At 52.7% G+C, this 15252-nt stretch overlaps 1 long non-coding RNA gene across 1 annotated transcript; it reads right to left on the reverse strand.

Annotated features, from left to right (window-relative positions):
• Window positions 1–2047: 2047 nt before the first annotated feature.
• On the reverse strand, window positions 2048–6243 carry LOC123457598. Its single transcript, XR_006635075.1, has 2 exons — window positions 6201–6243; window positions 2048–2456 (listed from the first exon to the last, which is right to left on the reverse strand). It is a non-coding gene; the product is annotated as an uncharacterized LOC123457598 (long non-coding RNA).
• Window positions 6244–15252: the final 9009 nt, after the last annotated feature.

Below are 15252 nucleotides of genomic sequence, written 5' to 3' on the forward strand. Positions count from 1 at the left end.
GTGTCCGGAGATAGCCCACCGGGTTCTTAAGCGCTCCTCTGGCGCCCCGGGATATCCCAGTACATTCTAGAAGCGCTCACCCAGCCTTGGGTCCAGAAACACCCCCCTGGGCTCTGGAATATTCCAGTAGGTTCTAGAACAACCGCCCTCCCCACGTCCACAAGGAGCTCGCTGTTTCCCGGAAGACTTCCAGGTTCCAGAATGTTCCAGAAGGCTCTACACCGGGGACGCTCCTCCGGTTCCCAGTGTGCTCTAGAACTGCCCCGCCCACCCCACGCGTGGAAAGAATGCTGGGTTCTGGAGCACGCCTCGAGGCTCTGGAACATTCTGGAAGGTTCTAGAACACCCTGAAGCAGGCCACCGGGCAAGCTAAGACCATCCCCTCCAGCACAGAGGCCGCTGACGGCGGGACGGACGGAGCCACCGGCCAAGGACACCAGGAACAGGAAGTTCCCCCTCCCCCGGGGGCGGGAAGTCGCCTCCCCAGGAACAGGAAGCGGAGGGAAGAGCCTCCCCCAGGGACCCGGCCACGCGGAGGAACCGGAAGTGCTGCCCTGAGAACAGGAAGTGGGGTCCCCAGGGCTGGAAGCGACACGCCCCGGGACAGGAAGTGGGGTCCTGAAGACAGGAAGCAGTGCTCCGGAGACAGGAAGGGGCCTCCCCAAAGGTCAGCGGTGGCGCCCACAGGAGAGGACGTGGCCACACCAGTGACCGGAAGTGGGGTCCTGCGGACAGTGGGGTTCACGGGACCAGGAGATGGGGGAGGGAGCCACCTCTGGGCGCTGTCCAAGGACGCCAGGAGTGCTGGGCTGGGCCAGGAAGTCATGTCCCCCGGCATGGGAGGTGGCATCGGGGACAGGAAGTAAGATCTACAGAAGCCGGAAGTTGTGTCATGATGACAGGAAGTGATATCTACAGAAGCCGGAAGTTGTGTCATGGTGGCAGGAAGTGAGATCTACAGAAGCCGGAAGTGGCCTCCCAGGGACAGGAAGTGAGATCTACAGAAGCCGGAAGTGGCCTCCAAAGGACAGGAAGTGAGATCGGCAGAAGCCGGAAGTTGTGTCACGGTGACAGGAAGTGATATCTACAGAAGCCGGAAGTGGCCTCCCAGGGACAGGGAGTGAGATCGACAGAAGCCGGAAGTGGCCTCCCAGGGACAGGGAGTGAGATCGACAGAAGCCGGAAGTTGTGTCATGGTGGCAGGAAGTGATATCTACAGAAGCCAGAAGTGGCCTCCCAGGGTCAGGAAGTGAGGTCTACAGAAGCCGGAAGTTGTGTCACGGTGGCAGGAAGTGATATCTACAGAAGCCGGAAGTGGCCTCCCAGGGACAGGGAGTGAGATCGACAGAAGCCGGAAGTGGCCTCCCAGGGACAGGGAGTGAGATCGATAGAAGCCGGAAGTTGTGTCATGGTGACAGGAAGTGATATCTACAGAAGCCGGAAGTGGCCTCCAAAGGACAGGAAGTGAGATCGACAGAAGCCGGAAGTGGCCTCCCAGGGACAGGGAGTGAGATCGACAGAAGCCGGAAGTTGTGTCATGGTGGCAGGAAGTGAGATCTACAGAAGCCGGAAGTGGCCTCCCAGGGACAGGAAGTGAGATCTACAGAAGCCGGAAGTGGCCTCCAAAGGACAGGAAGTGAGATCGACAGAAGCCGGAAGTTGTGTCATGGTGACAGGAAGTGAGATCTACAGAAGCCGGAAGTGGCCTCCCAGGGACAGGAAGTGAGATCTACAGAAGCCGGAAGTGGCCTCCAAAGGACAGGAAGTGAGATCGACAGAAGCCAGAAGTGGCCTCCCAGGGTCAGGAAGTGAGGTCTACAGAAGCCGGAAGTTGCGTCATGGTGACAGGAAGTGAGATCGACAGAAGCCGGAAGTGGCCTCCAAAGGACAGGAAATGAGATCTACAGAAGCCGGAAGTTGTGTCACAAGACAGGGGGGCCTGTGCAGGAACCGGAAGTGGTGTTCCAGAGCCAGGAAGTGGAGTCAATGGGCACAGGAAGTGGGGGCAGGAAACTGCCCTGGTCTGCAAGCATCAGCGTGCCACGGAGACAGAAAATCCATGGAGACTTTAATGACGCCAGCCAAGCCGAGGAGGGTGACCAATGAGGGACGAACACGGGATCCCGCCCACCTGTCTGTCACCGCCACCAAACAGGAAGTCCCGGTCACTGGGGCAACAAAGGCCAGCCACAACCACCTGAGCCTGACCTTCGCCTGCCGCGTCGGGGAAGAGCTTCCGGAACCTTCCGTAGGCAGCCCGGCTCACAACGGGCGTCACGCGGGCATCGCCGGCACCTGGGAGCACATCCACCCGCTGCCCGGCGGCCTCTCTCCGTGACGGTGCGGCACGTCACGTCTGTCTGTCCCACGGTGGCGTGCGATGTCACGTCTGTCCCGTGACGGCGGGTGGTGTCATGTCGCGTGTCACGGCGTGTGACATCATTATTATCTTTCCCCTAATGGTGCGTGACATCACGGCTGTGCAATCATGGTGTGTGGCATCACGTCTGTCTGTCTGTCCCATAATGGTGGGTGATGTCTGTCCAGTCACGGTGTGTGACATCATGTCTGTCCAATGATGGTGTGTGACATCGTGTCTGTCTAACCGTGAAGATATCATGTCTGTCTGTCTGTCTGTCCTGTAACGGTGTCTGGTGTCACGTCCACCCAGTGATGGTGTGTGACTTCATGTCTGTCTGTCTGTCCCACGACAGTGTGTGACCTCACGTCTGTCTGTCCCATAATGGCGTCTGGCATCACGCCTGCCCGATGACATCACGTCTGCCCATCCCATAATAGTGTGTGAGATGATGTCTGTCTGTCCCGTGACGGTGTCGGACATCAAGTCTGTCCGATGACGGTCGGTATGTGACGTCATATCTGTCTGTCCCATGACGGTGTGTGACCTCATGTCTGTCTGTCTGTCCCATAATGATGTTTAATATCAAGTCTGTCAAATGACAGTGTGTGTCTGTCTGTCCCATAATGATGTTTAATATCAAGTCTGTCAAATGACAGTGTGTGACCTCATGTCTGTGTCTGTCTGTCTCTCTGTCCCATAATGGCGTCTGACATCAACTCCAATGACAGTGTGTGACCTCATGTCTGTCCATCCCATCATAGTGTGGGACATGATGTCTGTCTGTCTGTCCTATGGTGGTGTGTGGCATGATACCTGTCTGTCCGTCCCATGGAGGTGTGTAACGTCATGTCTGTCTGTCCCATGATGGCGTCTGACATCAACTCTCCAAGGACAGTGTGTGACCTCATGTCTGTCTGTCTGTCTGTCCCATGATGGCGTCTGACATCAACTCTCCAAGGACAGTGTGTGACCTCATGTCTGTCTGTCTGTCTGTCCCATGATGGTGTCTGACATCAACTCTGCCTGATAACAGTGTGTGACATCATGTCTGTCCATCCCATCATAGTGTGGGACATGATGTCTGTCTGTCTGTCGTATGGCAGTGTGGGACATGATGTCTGTCTGTCCTATGGCGGTGTGTGGCATGATACCTGTCTGTCCGTCCCATGGAGGTGTGTAACGTCATGTCTGTCTGTCCCATGATGGCGTCTGACATCAACTCTCCAAGGACAGTGTGTGACCTCATGTCTGTGTCTGTCTGTCTGTCCCATGATGGCATCTGACATCAACTCTGCCTGATAACAGTGTGTGACATCATGCCTGTCCATCCCATCATAGTGTGGGACATGATGTCTGTCTGTCTGTCTGTCCTATGGCAGTGTGGGACATGATGTCTGTCTGTCCTATGGCAGTGTGTGGCATGATGTCTGTCTGTCTGTCCCATGGAGGTGTGTAACGTCATGTCTGTCTGTCCCATGATGGCGTGTGACATCAACTCTGTCCAATGACAGTGTGTGACCTCATGTCTGTGTCTGTCTGTCTGTCAGCCCCATAATGGCGTCTGACATCAACTCTACCTGATGACAGTGTTTGACCTCATGTCTGTCCATCCCATCATAGTGTGGGACATGATGTCTGTCTGTCTGTCCTATGGTGGTGTGTGGCATGATACCTGTCTGTCCGTCCCATGAAGGTGTGTGATGTCATGTCTGTCTGTCCCATAATGGTGTCTGTCTGTCTGGTTGTCTGCCCCATAATGGTGTCTGACCTCAACTCTGCCTGATAACAGTGTGTGACCTCATGTCTGTCCATCCCATCATAGTGTACGACATGATGTCTGTCTGTCTGTCCTATGGCGGTGTGTGGCATGATACCTGTCTGTCTGCCCCTGGAGGTGTGTGACGTCATGTCTGTCTGTCCCATCATAGTGTGTGACATGATGTCTGTCTGTCTGTCCTATGGCGGTGTGTGGCATGATACCTGTCTGCACGTCCCATGGAGGTGTGTGACGTCATTTCTGTCTGTCTGTCCGTCCCATAATGGTGTCTGACGACCTCAAATCTGTCCGATGACAGTGACCTCATGTCTGTCTGTCTGTCCGTCCCATAATGGTGTCTGACGACCTCAAATCTGTCCGATGACAGTGACCTCATGTCTGTCTGTCCGTCCCATAATGTTGTCTGACGACATCAAATCTGTCCGATGACAGTGACCTCATGTCTGTCTGTCTGTCCGTCCCATAATGGTGTCTGACGACCTCAAATCTGTCCGATGACAGTGACCTCATGTCTGTCTGTCCATCCCATAATGGTGTCTGACATCAAATCTGTCCAATGACAGTGTGTGACCGTATGTCTGTCTGTCCGTCTGTCCTATGGCGGTGTGTGGCATGATACCTGTCTGCCTGTCCCATGGAGGTGTGTGACGTCATGTCCGTCCATCTCATCATAGTGTGAGTTCATGTCTGTCTGTCTGTCCTATGGTGGTGTGTGGCATGATACCTGTCTCTCCGTCCCATGGAGGTTTGTGACCTCATGTCTGTCTGTCTGTCCAATAATGGCGTCTGACATCAGCTCTGTCCAATGACAGTGTGTGACCTCACGTCTGTCTGTCTGTCTGTCCCATAGTGGTGTCTGACATCAACTCTGTCCAATGACAGTGTGTGACCTCATGTCCGTCTGTCTGTCTCTCTGTCCCATAATGGCGTCTGACATCAACTCCAATGACAGTGTGTGACCTCATGTCTGTCCATCCCATCATAGTGTGGGACATGATGTCTGTCTGTCTGTCCTATGGTGGTGTGTGGCATGATACCTGTCTGTCCGTCCCATGGAGGTGTGTAACGTCATGTCTGTCTGTCCCATGATGGCGTCTGACATCAACTCTCCAAGGACAGTGTGTGATCTCATGTCTGTCTGTCTGTCTGTCCCATGATGGTGTCTGACATCAACTCTGCCTGATAACAGTGTGTGACATCATGCCTGTCCATCCCATCATAGTGTGGGACATGATGTCTGTCTGTCTGTCGTATGGCAGTGTGGGACATGATGTCTGTCTGTCCTATGGCGGTGTGTGGCATGATACCTGTCTGTCCGTCCCATGGAGGTGTGTAACGTCATGTCTGTCTGTCCCATGATGGCGTCTGACATCAACTCTCCAAGGACAGTGTGTGACCTCATGTCTGTCTGTCTGTCTGTCTGTCCCATAATGGTGTCTGACATCAACTCTGTCCGATGACAGTGTGTGACCTCATGTCTGTCCATCCCATCATAGTGTGGGACATGATGTCTGTCTGTCTGTCCTATGGCAGTGTGGGACATGATGTCTGTCTGTCCTGTGGCAGTGTGTGGCATGATACCTGTCTCTCCGTCCCATGGAGGTTTGTGACCTCATGTCTGTCTGTCTGTCCAATAATGGCGTCTGACATCAGCTCTGTCCAATGACAGTGTGTGATCTCACGTCTGTCTGTCTGTCTGTCCCATAGTGGTGTCTGACATCAGCTCTGTCCAATGACAGTGTGTGACCTCATGTCTGTCTGTCTGTCCGTCCCATAATGGCGTCTAAAATCAAATCTCTCCGGTAACAGTGTGTGACCTCATGTCTGTCTGTCCGCCTGTCCCATGGCGGTGCGTGGCATGATACCTGTCTGCGTGTCCCATGGCGGTGTGTGACGTCGTGTCCGTCCGTCCCACGACAGCACGCGTGCCCGCCCCCCAAGGCTGCCGTGCCACGTCCCACACCACCCACCCCCACCCGTGCCCCCCGCCACGGACACGGGCATCGCCTGGCACGCGGACCCCGCAACCCCCGCCCCCCGCCCTCGTGCCCACGGACTCACCTGTGAGCGCCCGGAAGGACCCTCGGCCGAACACCACGTGCCCGTCATGCGCCAACCTCGCGGGCACCGTCAGCGCCCGCGACACCGACCAGCCGTCCAGCACTGGGGGGACACGTGAAAAGACAGGTACACGGGTGGAGGGTGTTGGTGTGTGTTTCCGGCAGGGGGCGTGGCCTCCAGATGGCCACGCCCACTCCTTTACATCCCCGCCGTCACCTGATTGGCTGTTGGCATCAGGAGACACGCCCACTAACCCACGCTCCTGCCCAGCGGGCTCATGCACCGGAGTGCCCACCTCATGAGAGCCGTGCCCGCGTGCAAGCCCCGCCCCCTGCTGGCTTTTACGCTGGCCACGCCCACTACACGGTCGTCACCGTGGACATCCCGCCTAGCTTAAGCCCCGCCCACGAGGACGTCCATCTTGGAGCTGCCTCCGTGGACACAAACGACCCCGCCCCTTAGAAGCCCCGCCCACGGCTAGCCCTGATTGGTCGCTGCCACACCAGGCCACGCCCCCTACCAGTTAGGTTGTTCGCTCCCCTAGGCCCCGCCCACAATAGCCACTGGCAACGCAGACACCCCAATGCCTACTGGGCACCCCCCCTTTCCAATGCACAGTCCTCCAGTCCCACCCACCGGAAGTCCCTCCCACCGGAAGTCCCTCCCACCTGAAGCCCAACCCTTTACACAGCATGATTGACGGCCACCATCGCTAGCCACGCCCATCACATCCAGCCTCCCGCTGACCACGCCCACGTGCAAGCCACGCCCCGGAAGTGCCTCCTTGCCACACCCCTGACCTCCATCATTTCCCACAAGCCCCGACTCCCTCTAGAGCAAGATTGACAGCTGCCGCCACAGACCACACCCCCATTCTGCGTGCAGTTTCTCCTCACAAGACCCGCCCACCTCTAGCCATTGATTGACAGCTGCCACTACAGGCCACGCCCCCACTGAACTGAGGTGGGTCTTACAAGCCCCGCCCCTCTCAAGGCTTTGATTGACAGCTGAAACCACAAGGCACGCCCCTGGTCCACGATGGGGGTTCTCCTTACAAGTTCCGCCCTCGCTTATTGATTGACAGCTGCCACCATAGGCCACGCCCCCAGACTCCTGTGCTGGTTCTCCTTACAAGTCTGCCCCCTTGAGTCCTTGATTGACAGCTGCCACCATAGGCCACGCCCCCAGACTCCTGTGGGGGAGTTCTCCTTGCAAGCCCGCCACCTTGAGTCCTTGATTGACAGCTGCCACCTCAGGTCACGACCCCAGAATCCTGTGCTGGTTCCTCTTACAAACCCCGCCCCTTGAGTCCTTGATTGACAGCTGCCACCATAGGCCACGCCCCCAGACTCCTGTGATAGTTCTCCTTGCAAGCCCGCCCCTTGAGTCCTTGATTGACAGGTGCCACCATAGGCCACGCCCCCAGACTCCTGTGCTGGTTCTCCTTACAAGCCCCGCCCCCTTGAGTCCTTGATTGACAGCTGCCACCATAGGCCACGCCCCCAGACTCCTGTGATAGTTCTCCTTGCAAGCCCGCCCCTTGAGTCCTTGATTGACAGCTTCCACCATAGCCCACGCCCCCAAACTCCTGTGGGGGTTCACCTTACAAGCCCCGCCCCCTTGAGTCCTTGATTGACAGCTGACAACATGGGCCACGTCCCCAGACTCCAGTGGGGGGGTTCTCCTTACAAGCCAGCCCCCTTGAGTCCTTGATTGACAGGTGCCACAACAGGCCACGCCTCCAGACTCCAGTGGGGAGGGTTCTCTTACAAGCCGCGCCCCCTCGAATCCTTGATTGACGGCTGACACCTCAGGCCAAGACCCCAGACTCCTCTGCTGGTTCTCCTTACAAGCCCCGCCCCCTCCAGTCCTTGATTGACAGCTGCCACCATAGGCCACACCCCAGACTCCTGTGCTGGTTCTCCTTACAAGCCCCGCCCTCTTGAGTCCTTGATTGACAGGTGCCACCATAGGCCACGCCCCCAGACACCTGTGGTGATTCTTCTTACAAGCCCCGCCCCACTGAGTCCTTGATTGACAGCTGCCACTGTAGGCCACGGCCCAAGACTCCTGTTGGGGGGGTTCTCCTTACAAGCCCCGCCCCCTTGAGTCCTTGATTGACAGCTGCCAACATAGGCCACGGCCCCAGACTCCTGTGCTGGTTCTCCTTACAAGCCCCGCCCCCTTGAGTCCTTGATTGACAGCTGCCAACATAGGCCACGGCCCCAGACTCCTGTGCTGGTTCTCCTTACAAGCCCCGCCCCCTTGAGTCCTTGATTGACAGCTGCCAACATAGGCCACGGCCCCAGACTCCTGTGCTGGTTCTTACAAGCCCCGCCCCCTTGAGTCCTTGATTGACAGCTGCCAACATAGGCCACGGCCCCAGACTCCTGTGCTGGTTCTCCTTACAAGCCCCGCCCCCTTGAGTCCTTGATTGACAGCTGCCACCATAGGCCACGGCCCCAGACTCCTGTGCTGGTTCTCCTTACAAGCCCCGCCCCCTTGAGTCCTTGATTGACAGCTGACAACATGGGCCATGCACCCAGACTCCTGTGCTGGTTCTTACAAGCCCCGCCCCCTGAGTCCTTGATTGACAGTTGTCACGATAGGCCACGCCCCCGTTGCCCCTGTCACTCATTCGTATATGTCCCGCCCTTCCACCTGCGGCTGGACATGGGCCATGACCGGCCACGCCCGCACGCTTCCGTCCAGCACACCTGTGACCAGCACCCCGCCCTCCCTTAGCAACCACTGGCCCCGCCCATTTCCCAGCACGCAACGGCACACGTTAAGGCTTCCCCTGTCAATCAGCAGAGATCCCGCCCCTACAGCAAACGCCATTCGCGCAGCTGTCAGTCAAGCCAGGGCCCGCCCCTTCCGGTGCACGTCATCACTGTGGGACCCTTTCCTCGCCCCTTTTCGGCGCCTTGACGCACAAACCCCGCGACGCCCCAGGACCCTTATTCCCGCCTTTTCCAGCTCCCAAGGCGCTAACGTTCCGACGGGTCGTCACCATGGAGACGACCTCAGCCCGGTTTGTTTGCCCCGCCCCTTCCGGCGTGTCTACGCAAGCCGGCTACGTGGCGTCGCCGCCGCGCGCTACCCCCGCCCCTTGCGGCGTTCGCGCCGGTCACCTGAGCGCCGCGCCGAGCTTCCGCTTCCGGCCGGCGCGACTTCCGGGCGCACCGTGCACACGCGCTGCGCCCCGGCGGCTGCCGCCCGAGCAGTTCCGCCGCCTCGCCGCCGTCGTCATCCTCCCCGCCGTCCTCTGCGTCGCGCCGTCGTACGTCGCGCGCGCGGCCCCGCCCACCTCCGTCCCGGCGTCCGGCGGAGGCGGCGAGCGCGCGGGCGTCCCGGGAAGAGCCGAAGCCCCGCGCGTACGGCGGCCCGCAAGGCCCACATGGCGCGTGCGTGCGCGGTCGCTCGGCCTCGGTGGGCGGGACTTCCTGCGGCGCGCCGCTTCCCCATTGGCCGGCTGCGGCCGTGATGGACGGGTGAGGGCGTGGCTCGAAGATGTCGCTTATAGACGGAGTATTTTGGCTGTAAGTAGATAATATACGTTTTTATCGGGTCCCAGGCCTCATCCTCAGTTAGAAATAAAGCGATACAAAAATGTACTACGTAGTTTTATAAAATACATGATTTTTGTATGTTTTTGTGTTGTATAGTGTATATTGCATTAGATATAAAGCATATATATATATTTTTTATATTTTTTTATATGTGAATAAATAACATAAAACACAAATAAATGTCACGTGTCCTAGGTACGCGCCGACGTGCCGATGACATACTGACGGGGAAATAATACAGATATTTATTTACCAAAGCTCCCTGTCTGGATCCTCAGTTAGAAATGAAATAATGCAGAGAAAAGGGAAAAAAAGGGAAATAAAATGATGCACAAATAAACGTCACCTGTCCCAGGTGCGTGCTGACGTGCTGGTCCGATATCGATCATAACTGCTACAGACAGTGTGTGTGTGTGTGTACACGTATATATATATGTATATATATGTTTATATATGTGTATATATATAAACACACAAACACACACACCATATATACATATATACACATACATGTGTATATATATACATATGTACACATGTACACATATGTGCATATACATACATATATACATACATGTATATGCAAGTATATGTACATATATGTACATATGTATGCGTGTATATGCGTGTGTGTGCATATATATGTATTCACAGCCCCAGCCTTTATCCTTCCTTTGAAATAATATTTAAAATATTAATTAATAATATTAAATAATCCTCTGAAATAATATTAAATCATGTATCATACACGTCCACCTACCCTGACTGATAGTTATATGTTGATTACGATTGTCATACATAGCATATATATATATATTGATTATAGTTGTGTCACGTAATATATACGTCATCAATTAAATATATATACAGCCCCAGTGTATGTCCTGACATTGAAATATAAAATTACATAATATATATATTGAAGAAATATGTATGTATGAATATATATGCACAGCCCCAGCCTTTATCAGGCTTTGAAATAAAATTGGATCCCGTCATATACACGTCACCTACCCTCGTTATGCTCTTGACTTATAGGATATATGATGATTATGATTGTCATTCATCATATATTATATATATATATATATATATATATATATATATATATATGGATTATAGTTGTGGCACATAGTATATATATTCACAATTTAAACATATATATACAAGCCCAGTCTATATCCTTACGTTGAAATAAAATTGTATATTGTAAGATACGTTGATTATACTTGCCATCTATATTTACGTATATTACATATATATTATGCATTATTGAATATATAATATATAATGTATATATTATTTTATATATGAAATATATGATATTTTTTACTTATATGTATTATTTATATGTATTGCTATATATATTGTTATATATACAATACATATTATATACATTTGGATGTATTATTATATATATTTGGATGTATTATTATATATATTTGGATGTATTATTATATATATTTGGATGTATTATTATATATATTTGGACGTATTATTATATATATTTGGATGTATTATTATATATATTTGGATGTATTATTATATATATTTGGACGTATTACTATATATATTTGGACGTATTACTATATATATTCGGATGCACAGCCCCAGTCCTTATCACCCGTTGAAATAAAACTACACCCCGTAACATACACGTCACCACTACCCCCGTTACGCGCCGACTTCTCGGGTACACATTGATTATGATTGTTACACATGCATAGGTTAAATATGTACACTGCCCCACTCGATATCCTTGCATTGAAATAAAATCGTATAATGTAATATACGTTGATTATCCTTGCTCTATATGTGTAAATAATATGATATAAACATGCATGCACAGCCCCAGTCCTCACCCTTACTTTGAAATAATATATATATATGTATATATATATATTTATATATGTGTATATATATCAACACACAAACACACACAACATTCATATATACATATATATACATATATGTACATATGTACGCGTGTATATGCGTGTGTGTGCATATATATGTATTCACAGCCCCAGCCTTCATCCTTCCTTTGAAATTATATTTAAAATATTAATTAATAATATTAAATAATCCTCTGAAATAATATTAAATCATGTAACATACACGTCCACCTAACCTCGATACGCGCTGACTGATAGTTATATGTTGATTACGATTGTCATACATAGCATATATATATATTGATTATAGTTGTGTCACGTAATATATATGTCATCAATTAAACATATATACAGCCCCAGCGTATGCCCTGACATTGAAATAAAATTATATAATATATACATTGAAGAAATATGTATGTATGAATATATATGCACAGCCCCAGCCTTTATCAGGCTTTGAAATAAAATTAGATCCCGTCATATACGCGTCCCCTGCCCTCGTTCCGCTCTGACATACGGGTTACATGTTGATTATAATTGTCATACATAACACACATGTGCATATATACACACATATGTATGTATACTGATTATAGTATATATACATCTACATAATTCAAATACATACACAGCACCAGTCTATGTCCTTAGGTTTAGATAAAATTAAATAACGTAATATACGTTGATTAAACTTGTCATATATATATATGTGTGTGTGTGTGTGTGTATTACACGTCAACAGCTTCCGTGTGCGTGAAATGCGCAACACACGTATGTGCATTCACGCGCACACAGAAACGCACGTATCTGAACACGCGTGTACGCACGTAAGCATGTACACGGCTTGATGCACGTGAAACACACGTTACAAATGCGCACACTTACACATACACATATAAACGCATGCACGTACGTGTGTGTAAAATCTCACGTATGTGAACATACGTGCGCGTGCAAATACGCGCCGTCATGCAGCTACATGTACTGTATGCGAGTGCGTGTGCACGCGTGTACGCCTGTACATCGTTTCTGTGCATGTGAAACATACAGAACAAACACGTACATGTACATACACATATATAGTTACATGGAAATGGGACGTATACGTACGCATATGCACGCATGTAGACATGCATGTCACACGAAACACATACAGAATACATATGCACACTTACATATATGTGCACTTATATGAGTATAAACATATATGTAAATATGCATGCACGTAAACACATAAATACGCGCAAAACACGTGAACATGTGCAAAACATGTAAATACGCGCACACATGCCCCCCCCCGTCTTTCTCCGCACTGGCGATTCCTTCTGTTGCCTCCGGCTGGATTCGAACTCACGGCCTCCGTCCTCGCTCCCACCACCACGCGACTCCAGCCTGTGGCTCAGCGTGGGTCCCGGGGACTCGAACCCGCGTCCTCGGGATCAGACGTGGGGGCGGGACACGCGTGTGCACGCGCCGGGGGGGGGGAGGCGACTCTAACCACTGAGCCGTCCTCCGGAGCACCTCCGCGCCAGCCCCGGGGACGCGGCACGGCGTCTCAGGCTGGACTCGAACCCACGGCCCGGCCCGGCACGCACACCGCGTGTCCCCTAGCGCCCCTCCCCCCTCCCGTCAGCTCACAGGATGTGCACCCACAGGAAGTGTCCCCCCGCCTTGTGTACCAGCACAGGGAGTCCCCCATCACGTGTGCACCCACAGGAAGTGTCCCCCCGCCTTGTGTACCAGCACAGGGAGACCCCCATCACGTGTGCACCCACAGGAAGTGTCCCCCCAGTCTCATGTACCAGCACAGGGAGTCCCCCCATCACGTGTGCACCCACAGGAAGCGTCCCCCCTCCATGTGTAACAGCACAGGGAGTCCCCCCATCACGTGTGCACCCACAGGAAGTGTCCCCCCGGTCTCGTGTACCAGCACAGGGAGTCCCCCCATCACGTGTGCACCCACAGGAAGTGTCCCCCCGTCTCGTGTACCAGCACAGGGAGTCCCCCCATCATGTGTGCACCAACAGGAAGTGTCCCCCCGCCTTGTGTACCAGCACAGGCAGTCCCCCCATCATGTGTGCACCAACAGGAAGTGTCCCCCCAATCTTGTGCACACGCAGGAAGTGGCCCTGGGTTGGTTCACAGGATGTGCACCGACGGGAAGTGTCCCCCGCCTTGTGTACCAGCACAGGGAGTCCCCCATCATGTGTGCACCCACAAAAAGTGTCCCCATAACTGCCCACAAAATGTGCACACACAGGAAGTGTCCCCCCGACTTGTGTACCAGCACAGTGAGTCCCCCATCACATGTGCACCCACAGGAAGTGTCTCCCTAACTGCCCACAAAATGTGCACACACAGGAAGTGTTCCCCTGTCTCGTGTACCAGCACAGGAAGTCCCAGCCATCAAGTGTGCACGCACAGGAAGTGTACCCCCGTCTCGTGTATGAACACAGGGAGTACCACCCATCACGTGTACACACATAGGAAGTGTCCCCCCGTGTCGTGTACCGGCACAGGGAGTCCCCCATCATGTGTGCACCCACAGGAAGTGTGTCCCTGCCATGTGTGTACACACAGGAAGTGCCCTGTTTTGGCTCACAGGATGAGCACGCACAGGAAGTGTCCCCCCATCTTGTATGCCAACACAGGAAGTCCAGCCATTATGTGTGCACCCACAGGAAGTGTTCCCCTAGCTGACCACAAAATGTGCACACACAGGAAGTGTCCCCCCGTCTTGTGTACCAGCACAGGAAGTTCCCACCATCAGGTGTGCACAAACAGGAAGTGTCCACCTAACTGCCCACAGAATGTGCACCCACAGGAAGTGTCCCACCATCTTGTGTACCAAGAGGGAGTACCACCCATCACGTGTACACACATAAGAAGTGTCTCCCTGTCTCGTGTACCAGCACAGGGAGTCCCCATCAAGTGTGCACCCACAGGAAGTGTCACCCTAACGGCCCACAAAACATGCGCAAACAGGAAGTGCCCCCTCTCCAGCTCATAGACGAGTGTGCACACACAGGAAGTGTCCCCCATGAATACCCAGGATGTGCACAGACAGGAAGTGTCCCCTCATCAGCTCATAGATGAGTGTGCACAGACAGGAAGTGTCCCCTCTCCAGCTCATCGATGAGTGTGCACACACAGGAAGTGTCCCCTCATCAGCTCATAGATGAGTGTGCACAGACAGGAAGTGAGGAAGTGTCCCCTCTCCAGCTCAGAGATGAGTGTGCACACACAGGAAGTGTCCCCCATGAACACACAGGATGTGCGCAGACAGGAAGTGTCCCCTCTCCAGCTCATAGATGAGTGTGCACACACAGGAAGTGTCGTCCGTGAACACACAGGACGTGCACAGACAGAAAGTGTCCCCTCTCCAGCTCATAGATGAGTGTGCACACACAGGAAGTGTCCCCATGAACACACAGGATGTGCAGAGACAGGAAGTGTCCCCTCTCCAGCTCATAGATGAGTGTGCACACACAGGAAGTGTCCCCCATGAACACACAGGATGTGCACACACAGGAAGTGTCCCCTCTCCAGCTCACAGATGAGTGTGCACACACAGGAAGTGTCCCC

The sequence above is a fragment of the Jaculus jaculus genome, unplaced genomic scaffold, assembly GCF_020740685.1.
Source record: "Jaculus jaculus isolate mJacJac1 unplaced genomic scaffold, mJacJac1.mat.Y.cur uX1, whole genome shotgun sequence".
NCBI lineage: Eukaryota > Metazoa > Chordata > Mammalia > Rodentia > Dipodidae > Jaculus > Jaculus jaculus.